Here is a 20,356-nt window from a genome sequence, read left to right as displayed (position 1 = left end):
TTTGCTGAAAACTTTTCAGCAAATTCCCATTGCTCTCGGATGAAATTCAGAGTCTTTAGGGCCTGTCTCCTCCTTCTCACTCTGGTCTCACCGGTGCCTCCACTGTGTTCACCTTCACCCTAGCATGCTTGCCTTCCATTTCCTCAGAAGCATTGAGCATCACACTCCACGCAGCCCCAGAGCCTTTGACCCGTTCTTCTTTTGGTCTAGCAGTTCTTCTCTTCTGCCACCCTGCTATGTTGATTAACTACCACTTTTCTGCCAGATTTCAGCTCCAATGTTCCTTCCTTCTTGCAGATTTCTAGCAGTTCCCAGGCTAGGGCAGCTGCCTTTTTAAAAAAATGTTTTCATATTACCTGGAATTTTTTTTCAGGGCCTTTATAGCAATTTGTAACAAGACTGAAAATGTCCTGCTAAGACAGTAGTTCTCAAATTGTGGTCTCTAGACTAACAGCATCAGTGTCTCCTGGGAACTTGTTAGAAATGCACAATTTCAGACCCCGATCCAGACTTTCTGAATCAGAAACTCTGGGGAGGGGTTCTTGAAGTCTGCATTTCAACAAGCTCTTTAGGTGATTCTAAAACACGCTGAAGGTGAAGAACAACCATCCTAGTATATAACTGATCGTTCTATGTCCATGGTAATGAACAACCACAAGAACTCGGTTTAAACCTGTTTAATCAATCAAGGATAAGTTAATTGAATAACTATGCTTTTTTAAGCCAATTATTTTCAATTAGTTATTAACCATCTACATTGTCATCATCAACAATAAAAATAAACCTTTACATTCATATAGGGTAATCAATTTAAGACAGCTTTACGAGTTACCTGATTTGGTTTGCATATTTGTTCAGTGAGATCATTAAGGCAGTCATTATTATCCCCATTATGTAATGAAAAAAAATGACCCACCGGAGGTTAGGTAAATTGTCTCAAGTCACACAGCTGGTAAATGACAAAATTAAGGTAAAAGATATCCAGCCTCTAGTCTAGCACCCTATCTGTTGCACCAAGCTTTCAACATGTGTAAGCAATCATTACTGTAGAAGTCAGCTTCATGGATCTTATACCAGTGTGCAATAAAAGTAATTTAGAACTGACCTCGTTTTAGCCGAAATATAAAACCTTTTCACCTCCCACATTAACCCGTTTTGTTATCCCCCACTCCACACTTAGTGATAGTAAAGGATGGCATCATCCATCCCTCTGAGTGTAGAGCCTCCACCCTGCAAACAAGGATGAGCACAGCCTCTGTGTTCTCAGTGTGATGCGCCTGGTGGAGAACCTTCACCTGCCATTGGGGGCTGGGTGGAAGAAAACATCAGACCTCTTGGCTGGACTCACCTGGAATTTAGCTCTGGAATTTACAACACACAGCTGATGAAAAATTCTGTGGCCTGCCCCTCCCAGGAACTTACCATACCCGAAAGTGGGAGCCGAGGGGAGAGGGAGCCTTGTGTTCTTGGCTTCACTTGCCTAGACTGGAGTTTCTGCCACAGTCAACCCTGGGTAAGGAAGGAGTTATGGTTCAAATGCCATGGACTCTCAATGTTCTTACCAAATTTTACTTCATTTTCTTGAATAAATGTTTATTTATTTGCTATATACTCTTTGGACAATTTCTAGAGACTTTAAATACTGAGGTTTGAAATATATTTTTCACCAGTTACGCTGGCTTTGCTGGAGACTGTAGAGCACCTCGTGAGGCCATTCTGGAAGTGGAAATCTAAATGTTTGTTGTTTTTAAGCTGCTAAGACTGTGGCAATTTCTTATGCGGCATAGAAAAGTACTGTGTGGGGAACTAGTGCTCTACAAAATTTACTTTAAGAAACACTGATATAAGCTAATTAAGCATTGAAATAAGTTGAGAACTAAATTAATTTGAAATGATCATATTGAATGATTAATGGAAAATATACTGATTGTACTTATTTCAACAGTGAAGTATTTTTAGATATGATTTTGTTTTTGTTTTTTTAAGACAGAGTTTTCGCTCTTGTCGCCCAGGCTGGAGTGCAGTGTCACTATCTTGGCTCACTGCAACCTCCACTTCCCAGGTTCAAGCAATTCTCCTGCCTCAGCCTCCCCCGTAGCTGGGATTACAGGCACGCACCTACCACACCTGGCTAATTTTGTTTTGTTTTGTTTTGTTTTTTTTTTTGAGACAGAGTCTCGCTCTGTCGCCCAGGCTGGAGTGCAGTGGCGCAATCTCGGCTCACTGCAAGCTCCGCCTCCCGGGTTCACGCCATTCTCCTGCCTCAGCCTCTCCGAGTAGCTGGGACTACAGGCGCCCGCCACCACGCCCGGCTAATTTTTTGTATTTTTTGGTAGAGACGGGGTTTCACCGTGGTCTCGATCTCCTGACCTCGTGATCCGCCCACCTTGTGCTAGGATTACAAGCGTGAGCCACTGCGCCCGGCCTTAATTTTGTATTTTCAATAGAGACGGGGTTTCACCATGTTGGCCAGGCTGGTCTTGAACTCCTGACCTCAGGTGATCCACCCACCTCGGCCTCCCAAAGTGCTGGGATTACATGCATGAGCCGCCACACCAGGCCCTATATTTTATTTTGCAAGAGCATACTAATCTCATTCAGTAGCCAAAGCACCACCAACACCTAGTGGCAGCATGTATTAATTACAAGCAAATATATTTTGGAAGGTTAAGCCAGGTTAAGTGAGTCAGACTGCAGATTTTGGGTGAAGCTGAGACTTAATTCCTATTAATATATAAAAATCAAAATAATCAAATACTCATAACCAAAATATTTAATAAACATTCCTTTAAATAGATAGCTATACTAGTATATTTACTCTTTTTATATTTAAGTACTTGTCAAAGAAACTTGGAGAAGTAGAATTGAAAGTAAAAGTATGTACATTGAGTCAGCCAGGTGTGGGGTGGCTCATGCCTGTAATCTCAACACTTTGGGAGGCTGACAAGGGCAGATAACTTGAGCCCAGGAATTCAAGATCAGTCTGGGCAACATGGCAAAACCCTGTCTCTACAAAAAATATACATATATAAATTAGCCAGACATGGTGGTGTGTGCCTGTAGCCCCAGCTACTTTGGAGGCTGAGGGGGAAGAATTGTTTGAGCCTGGCTGGTCAAGGCTGCAGTGAGCCATAATCATGCCACTGCACTCCAGCCTAGGTAAGAGAGTGAGATCCTGTCTCAAAAACAAAACAAAACAAAACAAAAAAACAAAGGTACATACATTGAGGTTGGGTGCAATGGCTCACACCTATAATCCCACCACTTTGGGAGGCCAAGGTAGGAGGATCACTTGAGCCTGGGAGTTTGAGACCAGCCTGGGCAACATAGTGAGACCCCATCTCTACAAAAAAAATTTTTAAATTAGCTGGGAAAGCTGGGCATGGTGGTGCACACTTGTGGTCCTAGCTACTTGAGAAGCTGAGGTGGGAGGATTGCTTGAGCCCAGGAGTTGAAGGCTGCAGTGAGCTACAATCGTACCACTGCACTTCAGACTGGGTGACAGAACGAGAACTTATCTCTGAAAAAAAAATTAAAAAACAAAAAAATATATATACATTGACATCTAGCCATAAATGAAGATTAAGCACTTTCAAAATATATGAATGGGGAAGTAGGATTGGGTATTAGAAGTCAGATTTACACAACAGTTTTCAGGAATACAGCTACTTTGTAAAATAAGGAATATGTATGTTCAGTATTAACATAATTTAGGGTTAAAATCCCAGGATACTTTTCTGTTAGCATAATATATCTCTTAGAAATTCTCTGGTACTTGAAGAGCAGTACAGCTGCTCTGGACTTCATCCAACTTAAGCTAATATCTCTATAATTCTTTATACAGCTAATAAAGTCTCTGGAGTTTTCTCACTGTGATTAAATGCTAGCAAAGACCTTGCCAGAGCCACTTAGCAAAGAACTGGCATGGTAGGTTTCCAGTAACTGAGTGGCCACAGGCAGTCATAGCAAAGATGAGAATCAAGTTCTGTGGAAAATATGTCACATCTGAAAAAAGAGTCAGCGCTGATTTCTGGCATTGCGGATTCTGCAGCCAAGGCGTCCCCTGTGCAGTGTTTGCTGAAGGTAAATGGAATGTATCACTGCTGCCTCGTTTTCCATTTTTAATTTATGCTGCTCCTCTAGAGAACTATAAGAGTTAGTTTTTTTTCTCCCTTTACAAGAAAAATCAAGTAACTCACTCACTCCACAAATTATTTAGAATATGAAGAATCAGTGATGCAAAGCAAAATGTTTTCCCTACAAATACTGTCAATGTCCCCTTTCCCTTTAGAATAGAACATGTTTTGATAAATTACAATTCTGGCAAAGTCTTCTCCTCTGGACTTTGGAGTGGGGAGTAGAGGTCAGATTCCATCAAGCCAAAAGGAGATCTGGGTTGCTGCTATTCCGTGTCTGACATTCACAGATGGATGGGAATGGTCATTTCCTAAGGTTTTCTTCCTGTTTGAGAAGACCCACTGGCCTCAGCAGTCAGCACGTTCAGGGCTGGATCAGCTGTGAGGGTTTCTGTTGCAGCTGACACCTGACTGGTAACTTCACCTGGGAACCAGAGCTCTGGGTGTAGTTTTGGCAACCAGTCAGTCCATAGCAAGGTTAATAACCAAGAACAGAGTCAGAAAGCCCAGATCAGCCAGACACCTGCTGAATCTACAGATCTGCATGAGAGCATAGCCTTGGGATCTCAGACCTAAATGACAAGGTGATTGCCGGGGAATATGCAAGGCAAAGTCAGAAGCGAAAAGAAACGTGTCTTGGAACAACTTATCCCAGCATCTCCTATCTCCTGGTCTGACCCATCTTGTCACAAGCAAGGCCAAGAGAGGATAACTCTCTTGATACGCTCTCTCTTTATATTTCAAAAATATTTACTATGGACTAACAAAACCTATAAGTATACCAGGAATACAACGATAAATGAGAAACTTTCAAAGCTAAAAATGGTAGATTGGACATAAATACCTTCTTTCACTCCCTCCTAAGACCCTTAGTAAAACAAGAATAAAACAATTTTGTCTCTTATGGACATAAACCTACAACAATGGGCTATCGGAAGCAGAGACAAAAGTAAACTTTTTTTTTTTCTTTTTAGAGACCAGGTCTAGTTCTGTTGCCCAGGCTGGACTGCAGTGGTGTGATCATAGCTCACTGCCAACTCAACCTCCCAGACTCAAGCAATCCTCCCACCTCAGCCTCCTGAGTAGCTGGGACTACAGGCATGTACAACCAGTCCTGGTTAATTTTTAAATTTTTTTGTAGAGAAGGAGCCTTGTTATGTTACCCAGGCTGGTCTCAAAATTCTGGGCTCAACTGAGTTTCTTGCCTCAGCCTCCCAAAGGGCTGGGATCACATGCGTGAGCCACCATGTCCGGCCCAACAGCCTTTTTGAAACTGGAAAGCTGATGCACAGCAGTGAATGACTTAGCAGACAAGAGAAGGCTGAGTGTTAAGCAGGAAGCAGGAAGGCCACAGGATTCCCAAAAAGCTTAGGACTCAGTGGCAGGAGCTACTTTTGGAAGTGGAGGTGAACGTGTGGTTAAAACTAGGCAATTGGTTAAAAATCAATTTAAAAAAGAGGCCTAGAAACAGTGACCACACCTCAAGCAATGATTATCCCTAGCACTCAGATTATGTTCTTGAAATACCATTTTCTCCTTTCAAAAGAAAGACATGAGGGCTTCTTGAAGAAATGGCTGATACCAAGTCTGCAGTGAAAAATGAACATGATGAGCCTGGAACATGTTGTCATATGAGTTAAAAAGGAAGCTGTGAAAAACTATGAAGGCCATGTGAACAAGATCAGGGGCCAGCTTGGAAAGGTTCCCATGACCAAAGATATTACAGCGAATGTCAGTGAGGATGAGAGTTGCAATGAATTAAAATCCATCAAATCTATTGAAATCCATGTATTCAAAATGATGTCGTTTTTAAAACCTAAGTGATCTCCTTTGGAGGATGATTTGGAACTAATTCATTATTTTGAAAACTAGTAAATACAAGGGAAAAAATTGAAGCATTAGCTAAGTGTGGTGGCACGTGCCTGTAATTCCAGCTTCTCCAGAGGCTGAGGCACGAGAATCGCTTGAATCCAGGAGATGGAGGCTGCAGTGAGCCAGGATCATGCCACTGCACTCTAGCCTGAGCGACAGAGTGAGACCCTGTCTCAAAAAAAAAAGTATATAAATGGCCTAACTGTGTCACAAAATAGTAGTGGAAAGGAAACAAATCAAAAAAGAACTGACAGAATTAAAATGTCATTTTGTAGCCTTCAATAAATTAATGGATCTAGAATTTAAGCATCAATAACTACTAACATAAAAAGATGGACAACCAAACATTCTGTACACCTTGATGATAAAAAGTATACTACCATCTATTGTTTAATTCATGAATCCATGTGAAATATATATATATATATATATAAAGTGTTGACTGTGTATTCTTTCAACTTTTCTAATTTTTTAAATTAAAAAATGTTTAATTTACTCTTTATTTTATTATGTCAATACTATTCACAGGTGAACTATGTAGTGAATATAATTACTTTTCATTTCTTTCACACTGACTTAATAGTTGTCAATTCTTTGTTTCATTTTCTGCACACTTACTTAATTCAACCCAAAACGCTTTACCATTATCTAAATCTTCATTCAAGCATTCAGATACATCAAGTACCTTATCTATTTCATCTCCTATGGTTGTATATACTGATTTTTTAGTTTTAGGGGTTATCTATCAAAACCTCCCACTAAGGAAGAGAAGGAGTTATTACTTTCCTCTATCACCCTAATATACATATGCACCCTTCCAGAACTCCATTTTCCAAATATTTTTAGTTAGGAAAATAGCAATGACCAAGAGTAGGGGCAATGCTCAGAGCCAAACAGGCCTGCCCTAACAAAGCATGACTCCAAGCCTAATAGTATGATCTCTGGCCAAATGAGATTAAATTATAAATCACTAATTCTAAGATACTGAAAAAATGCTCTCAAATATATGGAAATTAAAAATTATATTTATGCTCTAGCAAACCTACTCTGAGTACGTATCCAAGGGAATTAAAGTCAATGAAGCGATATCTGCACTCTAATGTTGATTGCAGCATTATTCATAATAACCAAGATATGGAATCAACCTAAGGGTCCACAGATGAATGAATGGATAAAGAAAAGGTGGTAATATATACACAATTGAATACTATTCAGCTATAGAAAAGAAGGAAATCCTGTCATTTGCAACAAGATAGATGAACATGGAAGATGTTATGCTAAGTGAAATAAGCCAGGTGAAAAAAGAGAAATACTGCGTGATGTCACTTACATGTTGAAGCTAAAAAAGTTGAACTCCTAGAAGTAGAGAGTAGAATGATGGTTATGAGAGGCTGAGAAGGGGGGGTGGGGGAGAAGGAATGTGAAGTTGTTGGCCAAAGGTATAAAGTTTCAGTTAGACGAGAGAAATACATTTTGAGATCTATTGCACAGCAGGGTGACTATAGTCAATATTAATGATTGTACCCTCTAAAAGAGTAAACTTCAGATGTTTTGCCACAAAAAATGATAAGTAAATGAGGTGCTGCATATGTTTATTAATTTATTCCATGTTGTATAATACATATATCAAAACATCACTTTGTATCCCATAAATGTATACAATTATGACAATTAAAAATATTAATTTTAAAATTATAAGTAACTCTGCATCAAAAAATCACAACAGAAATTAGAAAATAATTTGAACTAAAATATAATGAAAATGCAATATGCCAAAATTTGTAAAGCCACTAAAGCAATACTTCAAAGGAATCTATAGCTTTAAATGCTCATATTATAAAAGAAAAGAGGTTTAAATCAATTATCTAAATATCCACTGTAAGAAGCTGGTGGCAGAGGGAGGGGAAGCAAATTAAATCCAAAACAAATAGAAGGAAGAAAATAACAAGGATAAAACTATCTTTCGTCACAGATGACATAGTTGTCTATGTAGAAAATCTGTAAAAATCTTAAAAAAAAAAAAAAAAAAAAAGGCCGGGCGCAGTGGCTCACGCCTGTAATCCCAGCACTTTGGGAGGTCGAGGAGGGTGGATCACCTGAGGCCGGGAGTTCGAGACCAACCTGACCAACATGGAGAAACCCCGTCTCTACTAAAAATACGAAATTAGCTGGGCATGGTGGCGGGTGCCTGTAATCCCAGCTACTCGGGAGGCTGAGGCAGGAGAATTGCTTGAACCTGGAAGGTGGTGGTTGCGGTGAGCCCAGATAGTGCCACTGCACTCGAGCCTGGGCAAAAAGAGTGAAACTCCATCTCAAAAAAAAAAAAAAACAACCAAACTCCTGGAACCAAGAAGCAATTATAGCAAGATTGCAAGATACAAGGTTAATATACAAAAATCAATTGCTTTCCTATATACCAGCAATGAACAAGTGGAATTTGAAGTTAAAAACACAGTATCATTTACATTAGCACTCTCCCAAATGAAATAAATTCTGTGTAAGTCTAAAAAATATATACAAGATCTATACGGGGAAAACTACAACACACATGAAATAAAGAACTAAATAAATAGAGAGATATTCCATGTTCATGGAAAGGAAGACTCAATATTGTCAAGACGTCAGTTCTTCCCAAATTTATAAATTCAGTACAACCTCAATCACAATTTTAGCAAGTTATGTTGTAGATCTCAACAAACTTATTCTAAAATGTATATGGAGAGGCAAAAGACCAGAACAGTCAACACAATAGACTGAAAAGAACAAAGTTGGAAGACTGACAATACCTAACTTTTTTTTTTTTTTTTTTTTTGAGACAGAGTCTCACTCTGTCACCCAGGCTGGAGTGCATGGTGCAATTTCGGCTCACTGCAACCACCACCTCCCGGGTTCAAGCAATTCTCCTGTCTCAGCCTCCTGAGTGGCTGGAACTACAGGCACGTGCCACCACACCCAGCTAATTTTTATATTTTTAGTAGAGACGGGGTTTCGCCATGTTGGCCAGCCTGGTCTCAAACTCTTGACCTCAGATGATCTGCCTGCCTTGGCCTCCCAAAGTGCTGGGATTACAAGAGTGAGCCAGCATGCCTGGCCAGCACCACCTAACTTCGATACTTCCTATAAAGCTACAATAATCAAGACAGTGGGATATTGGTGAAATAATAGACAAATTGATCAACGGAACAAAATAGAAAGCCCAGATGTAGAACCACACAGATATAGTCAACTGATTTTTTCCAAAGGAGCAAAGGTGATACAATGGAGCAAGGACAGTCTTTTCAGTAAGTGGTGCTGGAATAACTGGACACTCATATGCAAAAAAATATGAATCTAGACACAGGCCTTACACCCTTCACAAAAATTATCTCAAAATGGATCACAAACCTAAATGTAAGATGTAAAACTAAAACTCATAGAAGATGACACAGGAGAAAACTTGGATGACCTTGGGTATAACATTAACCTTTTAGGTCCTTGATACTTACCCGAAAGAGTTGAAAACTTATGACAACACACAAACCTACACATGAATGTTTATACCAGCTTTATTCATTCATAACTACCAAAACTTGAAAGCAACTAAGATGTCCTTCAGTAGGTGAATGTTACATCCAGACAATGGAATATTATCCAGTGCTAAAAAGAAATTAGTTATTGAGCCTTGAAAAGACATGGAAGAAACAAGTGTACAGCACTAAGTGAAAAAGGCTAAAAAAGGGTACATACTATATGACTGCAACGCTATGACACTCTGGAAAAGGGAAAACTATGGAGACAGTAAAAAGGTCAGTAGTTGCCAGGGCTTACTGGGGAGACAGAAATGAATAGGTAGAGCACAGAGAATTTTTAGGGCAATGAAGTTACTCTGTGTGATATCATAATGTTGAATACATGCTATTATACATTTATCCAAATGCACAGAATGTACAACACCAAGAGTGAACCCTAAGGTAAACTATAGACTTTGGGTAATACAATATATCAGTGTAGGTTTATCAGTTGTGACAAATGCACTGCTCTGGTGGGGGATGTTGATAATGGGGAAGGCTGTGCATGTGGAGAGCAGAGAGTATATAGAAATACCATCTTTTCTGGTCAATCTTGCTATAAACTTAAAACTGCTGTAAGAAAATAAAGTGTTAAAAAAGTAGCCGTTAAAAATGTTAAATTGGATTTCATTAAAATTAAATATTTTAGTGCAGTGGCCCAGCACTTTGGGAGGGCAAGGCAGGCAGATCAACTGAGGTCAGGAGTTCAAGACCAGCCTAGCCAACATAGCAAAACACCATCTCTACTAAAAATATAAAAATTAGCTAGGGATGGTGGGGCATGCCTGTAATCTTGGCTACTCAGGAGGCTGAGCCAAAGAATTGCATGAACCCAGGAGGCGGAGGATGGAGTGAGCTGAGATCATGCCACTGCACTCCAGACTCCAGCGTAGGTGACAGAGCAAGACTCTATTTAAAAAAAAAAAAAAAGTCTTCTGTTGGTCGAAAGATGTCAAGAAAATCAAAAGGCAAGCTACAGACTGGGAGAAAATATTTCCAATCACAAAGAAGTTGTGTACACAGTCATGTATTGTGTGTGTACTTATCAATTATACACGTAAAATCTACGCATTTCATTGCATGTGAATTTTGACTCAATACAAATTAAGTATGTTACATTTTTCAAAATAGAATTTTTTTTTTTTTGACGGAGTCTTGCTCTTGTTACCCAGGCTGTAGTGCAGTGTCATGATCTCGGCTCACTGCAACCTCCGCCTCTCCAGTTCTAGCAATTGTCCTGCCTCAGCTTCCTGAGTAGCTGGGACTACAGGTGTGTGCCACTATGCACACACACTTATTTTTTGTATTTTTAGTAGAAACAGGGTTTCACCATGTTAGCCAGGATGATCTTGATCTCCTGCCCTCATGATCCACCTGCCTCAGCCTCCCAAAGTGCTGGGATTACAGGTGTGAGCCACCACACCCGGCCCCAAATAGTATTTTTTTTAAAGGAACTTATAGCAGGTGCAAAAGGATATGCCTTGAGTCTTGATCCAACCTGGAATTTTCAACTATATTCTATTATTCTCTTAGTGTTTTAGCCTAACCACAGTGTGAACTCAGAGGCATGGTATAGCTTGGTAAATACTCTTCCTAGCTTCCTTTCTTTTTGGTTCTCTGCCTGTTCCTGCCACAGAGGAGCAATATCTAGGAAAGCCCTTTTGGCCTTTCTCTTTAGACCATGTTGCAGTGCTCTTCTTGAGGGACCAAACTTTTGTTTTGGCAAGAGGCTTCTAATGACTTCACAAACTCTGCTATTGATTCTACCCCATAAATGCTGGGGTAGAATTGGTTTTGTTCTTTACAGTCCACTGCGACTGGCCAGTGTCATCCTTCTTGGTCTATCACCGGGATTACCACAATTTCCCATTACCTGCTCCCTCCAACAATTGCAGGGAGATTTCTCCATCTAACACATGATTCTGATCATGTCACTGTCCTGCTTTAAAAGCTTCTGTGACTCCGTAAGACCTACAAAACAAAGTTCAATTTCTACACCAGAAAAGGCCATGGTCTGGCCTCTTCCTATTTCCCCAATTACTTTTCCTTGCCTTATTATTGTTTTCCTTGAGACAGGATCTTGCTCTGCAACCCAGGCTGGAGTGCAGTGGTGTGGTCACGGCTCACTGCAGCCTCAACCTCCTCAGCCCAAGTGATCCTCCTACCTCAGCTTCCTGAGGAGTAGCTGAGACTAAAGGTGCGTGCGCCCATACCCACCTAATTTCTTAAATATTTTTTATAGAGATAGGGTCTCCCCATGTTGCCCAGGCTGATCTTGAACTTCTGAGCTCAAGTGATCCTCCCATTTCAGCCTCTCAAAGGGCTGAGATTACAGCAGTGAGCCACCGCACCCAGCCTTCCTTGCTCTTTATTGTTCAAAGATTATGCATCTTTTGTCATGCCTCTACCCATCCTATCCTCTTGCCTGGTGAGCCCTGCCCTGCCCTTGTGCCCATGAATCAGAATCATCATGCAAACTTGTCATACTTCAAGACCCAAGTCAATGAAATCTTGCAGGACACCCCCAGCACAGTCAGGCTCACTAAAATCCATTATCTCTTTGGCACATTGTATTGCATCTATTTGCTAAGTAGTATGAATGCTCCCTGAAAGCAGGTTATTTTTTAATCTTTTCATTTTTTTTTAACATCCAGCACTTGGCTCAGGTTCATTTTTTTCAAGAAATAAATAAGAGAATGAGGGAGGGAATTAAATGAGTTTTCCCACTTTTGGAGTTTTCATGAGCAATCCATAAAATGCAATCTTTCCTCCCAAACACAGGGAAGAGATTCATCAAAGTCTTCCTAGTTCAGGCTTACAATTAAAAAAAAAAAAACCTGTAAGTCTCATTGACCACAGCAGCCATCTAATGAGCTAAATGCCTAGCTTGGGACTGTTTTCTGATTGAGGGCTGCTAAATTTATGCGAGAATATTAATAGGTGCATGAAGGGGCATAGGTATTAGGGCCTTAGGAGGCCCTTCCCTTCTGATATCCACCTACTCCTTTGTTGTGCCTGAGGAACAGGTTTCTTTTGGTTTGCTTTTTCGTTTTTCACAGGGTCTCGTTCTATTACCCAAGTTGGAGTGCAATGGTACAATCACAGCTCATGGTAGCCTTAAACTCCCTGGCTCAAACAGTCCTCCCACCTCAGCATCCCAAGCAGCCAGGGCTACAGGCATACGCCATCATGCCTGGCTATTTTATTTTATTTTTTATAGAGATAGGGTCTCACCATGTTACCCAGGCTGATCTTGAACTCCTGGCCTCAAGTGATCCTTGGCCTCCCAAGGCTCTGGGACTGCAGGCAAGAGTCACCATGCTCAGCTAATTTTTTTTTCTAATGTTTCTCCCTTTTTTTGTTGTTGTTGGAGAGACAGGGTCTAGCTATGTTGCCCGGGCTCATCTCTAATTCCTGGCCTCAAGCAATCCTCCCACCTCACCCTCCCAAACTGCTGGGATTACAGTCATGAGCCATTCTGCCTGGCCAATTATTTTTTATTAAAAAACAAACAAACAGAGTGTGTCATGTTGCTGAAAAAGCTCTGGGCTTGTTCTCACGCCTCAGCTTCATGGGTTCTAAAGTGACCAACATCTCCATTTAACTATCTTCCTTGAGGAAAGGGTCTGAACCAATGATTTTCAGATGTCCTGAGAACATCCGGCTTGTTTTTCTTCACCCAGTATGTTTATGCTGCTGTTGCCTTAGTGGCAGGATAATTTCAAACAGCACCCAGTGTGCAGGAGGATTTCCATTCCCTCTAAGTTCCTGGCCACTCTGTACATTCTAGGTGGGTGCTTAGTACTTAAAATGTAAATCACCAAAAATTATTTCCTATTAATCACTGTGTTGATTCACCCTAACATGTTGAGAATCAAGACAATTTTTTTTTTTCTGGTGGAGTTAAAAAGCAAAGAATATTGTGGAACAAAAACAATGACTGGGTGCTGAGATTGTGGCCAGATGTCAGGGCCAGCCCGGAAATCTTACACAATCACAGAGGATGGAAAACTCATCTTCCTTAGGCATTAAGTAGGCGTCTTCCCTTAGGGAGGGTTTGAGTTCCCTGCCACATCTTCCCAGTTCACTGGACCACAATGGAGGCAGGAACTCATCAATTACAGGCGACTCAGATCCCAGCACATTTTCCAAAGCACTTCTTGTTTTTCAAGCCCCATATTCCCAGAACCAGCTAATTTCACCTCTTATTGGGAGGTAGGAAAAGTCAGAAAACTGCAAATGGAAATCTTTAGCCATTGAGGATGAACAAAGCTGGTGGAGACCATCCCTCCCCAGGTGGCTGTGCAAAGGGTTCCTCCCCGCAAACCCCCACCCACCTTGCTCCACAGCTGCAGCTGCACCTCTCCCAGATGCCAGGGTCTGGACTCAGAGCTCCTCATCCCTTGGAATGACCTGGGTGATAGGAGCATCTGTTATACTATCTGTAGGTGACTTTTGCTGGGCTGCTGAATGGGAGCTTGTCACCAGAACGACCAAGCCATGATCAGAAGCCTAGAACTGCCAGGCATGGTGGCTCAAGCATGTAATCTCAGCACTTTGGGAGGCCGAGGCGGGCGGATCACGAGGTGAGGAGATCGAGACCATCCTGGCTAACACGGTGAAACCCTGTCTCTACTAAAAATACAAAAAATTAGCTGGGCGTGGCAGCGGGCGCCTGTAGTCCCAGCTGCTCGGGAGGCTGAGGCAGGAGAATGGCGTGAACCTCGGAGGCAGAGCTTGCAGTGAGCCAAGATCAGGCCACTGCACTTCAGCCTGGGCGACAGAGCAAGACTCCGTCTCAAAAAAAAAAGAAGCCTAGAACTTTCACCCCTACTCCTCATTCTCCAGGGAGGAGAGAGAGTCTAGCGACTGAGTTAATAATCAATCATGCCTTTGTGATGAAGCCTTCATTAACATCCCTAAAAGATGGAGTTCAGGGAGATTCCAGGTTGGTGAATGCATCCACATGCCAGGAGGGTAGTGCACTCTAACTCTATGGGGACCTGTGCTGGGGACCCTTCTAGACCTTGCCCCATGCTGTACCTCTTCATCTGGATGAAATATCTTCAGTAATAAATTGACAATAGTAAGTAAACTGTCTTCCTGGGTTCTGGGAGCTGCTCTAGCAAACTATTGAACCCAAGGAGGGGTTCATGGGAAGCTCCAATTTGTAGCCAAATCAGACAGAAGTTGTGGGTGACCTGGGGACTTACTACTTGTGATTGGCATCTGAATTGGGGGCTGGTGTTGTGGGACTGAGCCCTTAACCTGTGAGGTCTATGCTAACTCTGGTCTGTGTCAGAACTGAATTGAATTGTACGACACCCAGCTAGTGTGGGAGAAGTGGCTGGCATGAGAAAAAGTGTGCACATCTGGTCACAGAAGTGTTGAGAGTATAGAGGAAAACTGTTTTTCCACTATACACCTTCCCATTGCCAGGCAGGAGACCGGGACTGGGGGTGTTGGGTTCACTTTAGATTCAAGGACACCCATCGTAGCTGTGATCTACGGATTGGGAGACCACCACTGCCATTGCAGGTGTCTTTCAAGACCCACAAAGTAAGTGACTAGACACTGGAATGTGGTTGCTGAAACCCTAAAAAAAAACCCCAAGCCCTCCCGCCCCCCGCCACCGAGCTGTGCTTGCCAGGGGAAACAGGCAAAGGGGCAGGAAAGGGATTCCATCTCATTTCTGCCTTCCAGGTTGCACCAGGTGCATCCCATTGAGAAGATCACATTCATAAACGGAACCCTTTCGCTGTGTCCCTATGTGGGTGACAGACTTTCCCGGGCTCACTTTCCATCACACTTTTTTTTTCTTCTCCCTTTGCTTTTTTTTAAATTTAAATTTTTAACTTTTTAGGGGTACACAGTAGGTGTATATATTTATGGGGTACATGTCCCCTTGCTTTTTAAAAGCTCTTCCCCTGTGGACTTAACACTACAGAAAAGGACCCAAAACAAAATGTCCAGCACAATGATTTATCAAAGCAAACCCTTGCGTAGCATCACTCAGGTGGGAAGCTAGAATGTCAGCACCCCAAGAGCCCCTCTCATTCTCCTCCTGATCCTTCCTACTTTCTTCCTCCAAAGTGATCATGAACCTGATTTTGATGGTAGTCACTTACTTTGGTGGTGTTACCTTGTAATGTTTTTGTCAGTTAAGTGTGCACTCCTAAATACTATGGCTTTGTTTTGCCTGTTTTGAGCTTTATATGAATAGCATTATGCAATAGTGTATTCTTTTGCATGTAGCTTCTTTGCTAAACATTTTGAGGTTAATCCAAGTCTGTTGCTCGATGGCCTCATCTGAAGACCTAATGGCTTTAGGACACCTGAGAAGCACCCTAGGGATGTGTCAAGTTGATTGGTTGGATATACAGATGTAACAAGATAAAACCTTAACATTTTGATATTTTTCCTCTTCTTTCCTAAAAGTTCCCACCTAACCAATTGAAGTGGTGTCGTTGTCTGGGGTAAATAGCCAAGGTTCCTCATTTTACACAAGAAAATCGAATATGTGGACACACAGGAAGTGGCTTTAGGGGCAGAGATTTAATAGGCAAAAGAAAGAGAAAGGAGAACTGCTCTCTCTCCTGCAAGAGAGAGGGGCGCCCTAGTAGGACTTCTGTCCTGTGGTGGAGTGCACAGGGTTTTATAGACAGGCTTAAGGAGGCAGTGTCTGATTTACACAGGGCCCAAGATTGGTTGGACCAGGTGGGACGTTTACATAGCTGGCCACCCACCCTAATCTTTTATTATGCAAATGGATTTCTACTTGGCCAGTGCATGTTGCCTGCTCCTTACTGTGTACATGGTTGACAGGGAAAGGGATAGATGGAACCACCATGTTGGACATGCCTAGCCCCAGGCAGCCTTTTCCTACTGGCACAGCTGCCAGCATTCATCCAGGCAAGCTTCCAGCTTGCTTGTCTATGTCCGCAGCTCGATTTTACAGGCTGCTCTTTGTTAGAAAAGAAGATGATTTGGGGGCTGCTTTTCATTAAAAGGAAAACCTTACTGAGGACTTCCTTACCCTCACTATCTGCCTAATTTCTTCTTAACTCCTATATCACAATCGGCAGCATTTACTTAGCTTCAAAGAGAATTAGAATGCAATAGCAGTAAAAAAGAGAGAAAAAAAGTTAATTTTCTTTTTCATTTTCAAACTAGGCCCTTGAAAATCAAAAGGTGAGGTCCTGCATGGACCAGAAGTTAGAGTTTATGCCGTAAAAAGATGACAGTGCCGATGTTTCTTTGGGCTCAGGCAGCCAAGAGTCAGAGTTGTGGGCTCTTTTGCTAAACCAAGGAAACCAGGCCATTTATACACTGAAATAAATAATGATCTAGGTTGCAAGCTATTTTCCATGACAACTGACTAGTATACAAGATTTTGAGTTCATGGTTGCATTTCACAAATGATAACACTGCACTTGTGAAGTTCAGATGTTTCTGTGGCTAATCTCTGGAGGTAGTTTTATGATTACAAGATGGGGAACAGGATGGTTATGAGTAAGGCTTTACACCAGTGCCTTCGCTCTTATGCATGCTCTTGGCCTCATCTTACACCTGCGTCGATAACCTCATCTCCCTGGAGTTTCTTTTCACTAGCAATGGTTAATTATGAAGCTTTCAGGCTCTGGCTTTAGGCAGGATTTTATTAGCCAGTAAGAGTAGAAAATAGGCTTGTAAAAATGTAGGACTTCATAAAAAGTATAGAACACTATAGATCTTTAAAGAAAAGGTAGTGAGGTCTATAATATAATGCCTGCACAAGAAAATCAGAATGAGAGTTGAGAGAGAGAGGTGAGACACTGTGCTTCTATGCTTGAAAGAGGGTGACCAAAAATGGAAAGGCCCCAGAGGTGGAGGGGTGTATATGTATGTGCACACATGTGTAATGTGGAAGACATTTTAAGTACCTTTGTTAAAGAAGAAGTCTAAGGGCAACATGGTTTCGAATTGCGGCTCTACCAATCGTTAAAGCCTGTGACTTTAGGCAAATTACTTAACCTTTCTGTGCCTCAGTTTCCTCACTTGAAAAATGGAGTTTATAATCATAGTAACCTACATCATAGAGTTATGAAGATTAAATGAGCTAATACATGAAACAAGACCTGACATACAATAAATACTAAATAAGTGTTTGCTATTATTGTTATTGTTTGATTTGGAAGAAAAATGACTATTAAAGTGGGTGAAGGTAAAGACTTAGGAGAGGAGGAGTGATTTGGTTAAGTTTCCTTAGCCCCCATCCCCTGCCTCCTCCTGAGATGGGCTAAGGAAGCTTAGGGATGCTGAAAGATTGGACTTTGAAGGGTAGAAGCAGGTGCTCTATAAATGTGTTTTTTTTAATTGATGAAGGACAACTTTATTATTTTACTCTTAAAGGCTGATGAAAAACCATTACTTATCCTATTAAAGAAAATCTAATATTTCAATTGAAAATAGAGTATACTCATGAAATATTATTTAAGTTTTCTAAAACACAACTTGAAAGCATCCAGCATACATGATTAATTTCAGTACAGTGAATTCAAGATCAAGTATACATGTTACATACATCAAAGCTAGATTACAAATTATCATCGTCATCATCATCATCATCTTCTTCTTCATTTTTTTTTCCATTGGCAGTAGTTTGTGATGACACCATATTAGTGTAATAAGAATGTTCCATTCGTGATGGATTAACCAGAACATTCTGAATTGCTGATGTTACAGGAATTAACACTTCACAGGGCAATGTGAAGCAGACATCTACACTGTAAACCTTTGCCTTGTGAGGGACATTTGAGTCCTTACTTTAGTTGCCACAAACATGGTTTGTGGGGGTGATGTGCCTAGTGTGTGAATACCTGGTCGGCTAGTAACTGAACCAACATTTAATCTGGGTGAGACAGAAATAATGCAGGGTGTTCACAGGAGAATAAAAACTCCAGACAGCAGTTTCCCATGAGTAGGGGCTACAGGCTGATGAACCCCTGAAAAACAGGGTGTGGACCAAGCTGGCTCAGACCAACTAGACCCAAAGTGGCGCTGCATTTGACCTAGATTTCACCTAGGACCTCATTATATGCTCATTAACACACTAAATCACACCCACCAGCGCAATGACAGTTCTGGGAACACCTATATTTGGTGTAAAAATGAGTGGCACCACAGTTCCAAGAAATCTCCATCTTTTTCCAAGAACTGTCATAAATATTCCACCGCTTTGTTAAAGAAATCCATACAGAGAGAAACCGCAAACCCCACTGTGTGACTCTCTTGAGTACACCCGCAATCCCCTTTATTAAGTGTGTGCTTTTCCCCTTTGCAACAGATCTCCATACTTTCACTATTTTCCAACTCATCCTTGAATTCATTCTCAAGATGGTGTCAAGAGTCTGGACACCTGCTGGGGTCTAGGACCCACTGGCATTTGAGGACCTCCCCTGGCCCACTGATACCATGGAGACTGTGATTCTTCCCTCAGAAGTTGATGCCTTTTTCTGTAAAGACTTCAGCCTGTATGTATGAGACAGGAGTTTGGCAGGACTGATTTCACAAGATAGAGGTCACAAAGACCCCCACTGATAAAACGGATGCAGTAAAGAGGGCGGCCCAAACCCACCAAAACCAAGAGGGCACCCCATAGGGGGCCACTCAGCGTTCCCTTTCCTGGTACACCAAGGTTGGAAAAACCACTCCAGGCAAAGAACCTGGATCAAGATTGAGACTGAAATCCACTAGTGGATGACCTCTGGTCATCCTCATTGCTCATTATAGGCTAATTATCATGATTTAGCTGCCGAAAGACACTCCCCTGAGTGCCATGAAAGTTTACAAATGCTATGGCAACCCGGGGAAGTTATTACCCTACATGGTCTAAAAGGAGGAGGAACTCTCAGTTCCAGAAAATCCCCAGGGCCTTCTTGTAAAACTCATGAATAACCCATCCTCTATTTAGGATATGATCAAGAAATAACCGTAAAAATAGCCAACCTGCAGCCCTCCAGGCTGCTCTGCCTATGGAATAGCCACCTTATTCCTTTACTTTCTTAATAAATTTGCTCTCATTTTACTCTATGGGCCTGCTCTCGAATTCCTTCCTGCTCCAAGCCAGGTGGCCTCTGTGGCTGTACCCTAGTTTTGGGGTTTTCCCTGCAACATATAGTTTGGAGCTGTTAAGCAATATCTATTGGGTGGCAATCTAGGACTTGAATACGGCTTGATCAAAGGCGAAGGGGTTTGATTTCTTTGCCTTGCAATATCTAATAAAAATCTCTTGGGGCGGAGAGGTAAAAAAAAACTGGTTGGCGCACACTGGATTGCAATTGCACATCGGTAGCTTTCTTAGCATGGCTTGAGTAAATTTTTGCATCATCTAGAACTGTGGTCACATAGGGGAAGGCAAACTCCAACATGTGATTTATACGTCTTGGCTCATATTCTTTGATCCCCACGACCCTCTGGACCTGCGCCATCCTCGGGGGATGCCTCAGGGCACATCTTCCGTGCGTCCTGGGGAGAAGCGGTGATCAGACTTGCGGGGCTTTGTCACCTACATTAATGGATTCTAGTCCCGATCTCGATGCAAGTTCTTTGCTTAGTGTGGTTTTTCTAACCCTTGGTGTACCTCGAAACAGAAATGAGCGGCCCCACAAGGGGTACCCCCTGCCCTGAGCTCTGGGCCCCTGGTCTGCCCCATGGCCCATCCCCTCCTGGGGAGCAGATGTTCCTAAATAATCGTTGAATAAATTAAAGAACGTTGAATTGAATGTGGCAATTACATGAGTTAGCAACATTTCTAAATAC

At 41.8% G+C, this 20,356-nt stretch overlaps 1 pseudogene; it reads right to left on the bottom strand.

Moving 5' to 3' along the window:
* Nucleotides 1–18,131: 18,131 nt before the first annotated feature.
* On the bottom strand, nucleotides 18,132–20,025 carry LOC100600513 (annotated as a pseudogene).
* Between the last annotated feature and the right edge of the window lie 331 nt (nucleotides 20,026–20,356).

The sequence above is a fragment of the Nomascus leucogenys genome, chromosome 8 (genome assembly GCF_006542625.1).
Source record: "Nomascus leucogenys isolate Asia chromosome 8, Asia_NLE_v1, whole genome shotgun sequence".
In the NCBI taxonomy this organism is placed as follows: domain Eukaryota; kingdom Metazoa; phylum Chordata; class Mammalia; order Primates; family Hylobatidae; genus Nomascus; species Nomascus leucogenys.
Note: the sequence above shows the minus strand (reverse complement) of the source record. Positions and strands in the feature narration are given on the sequence as shown.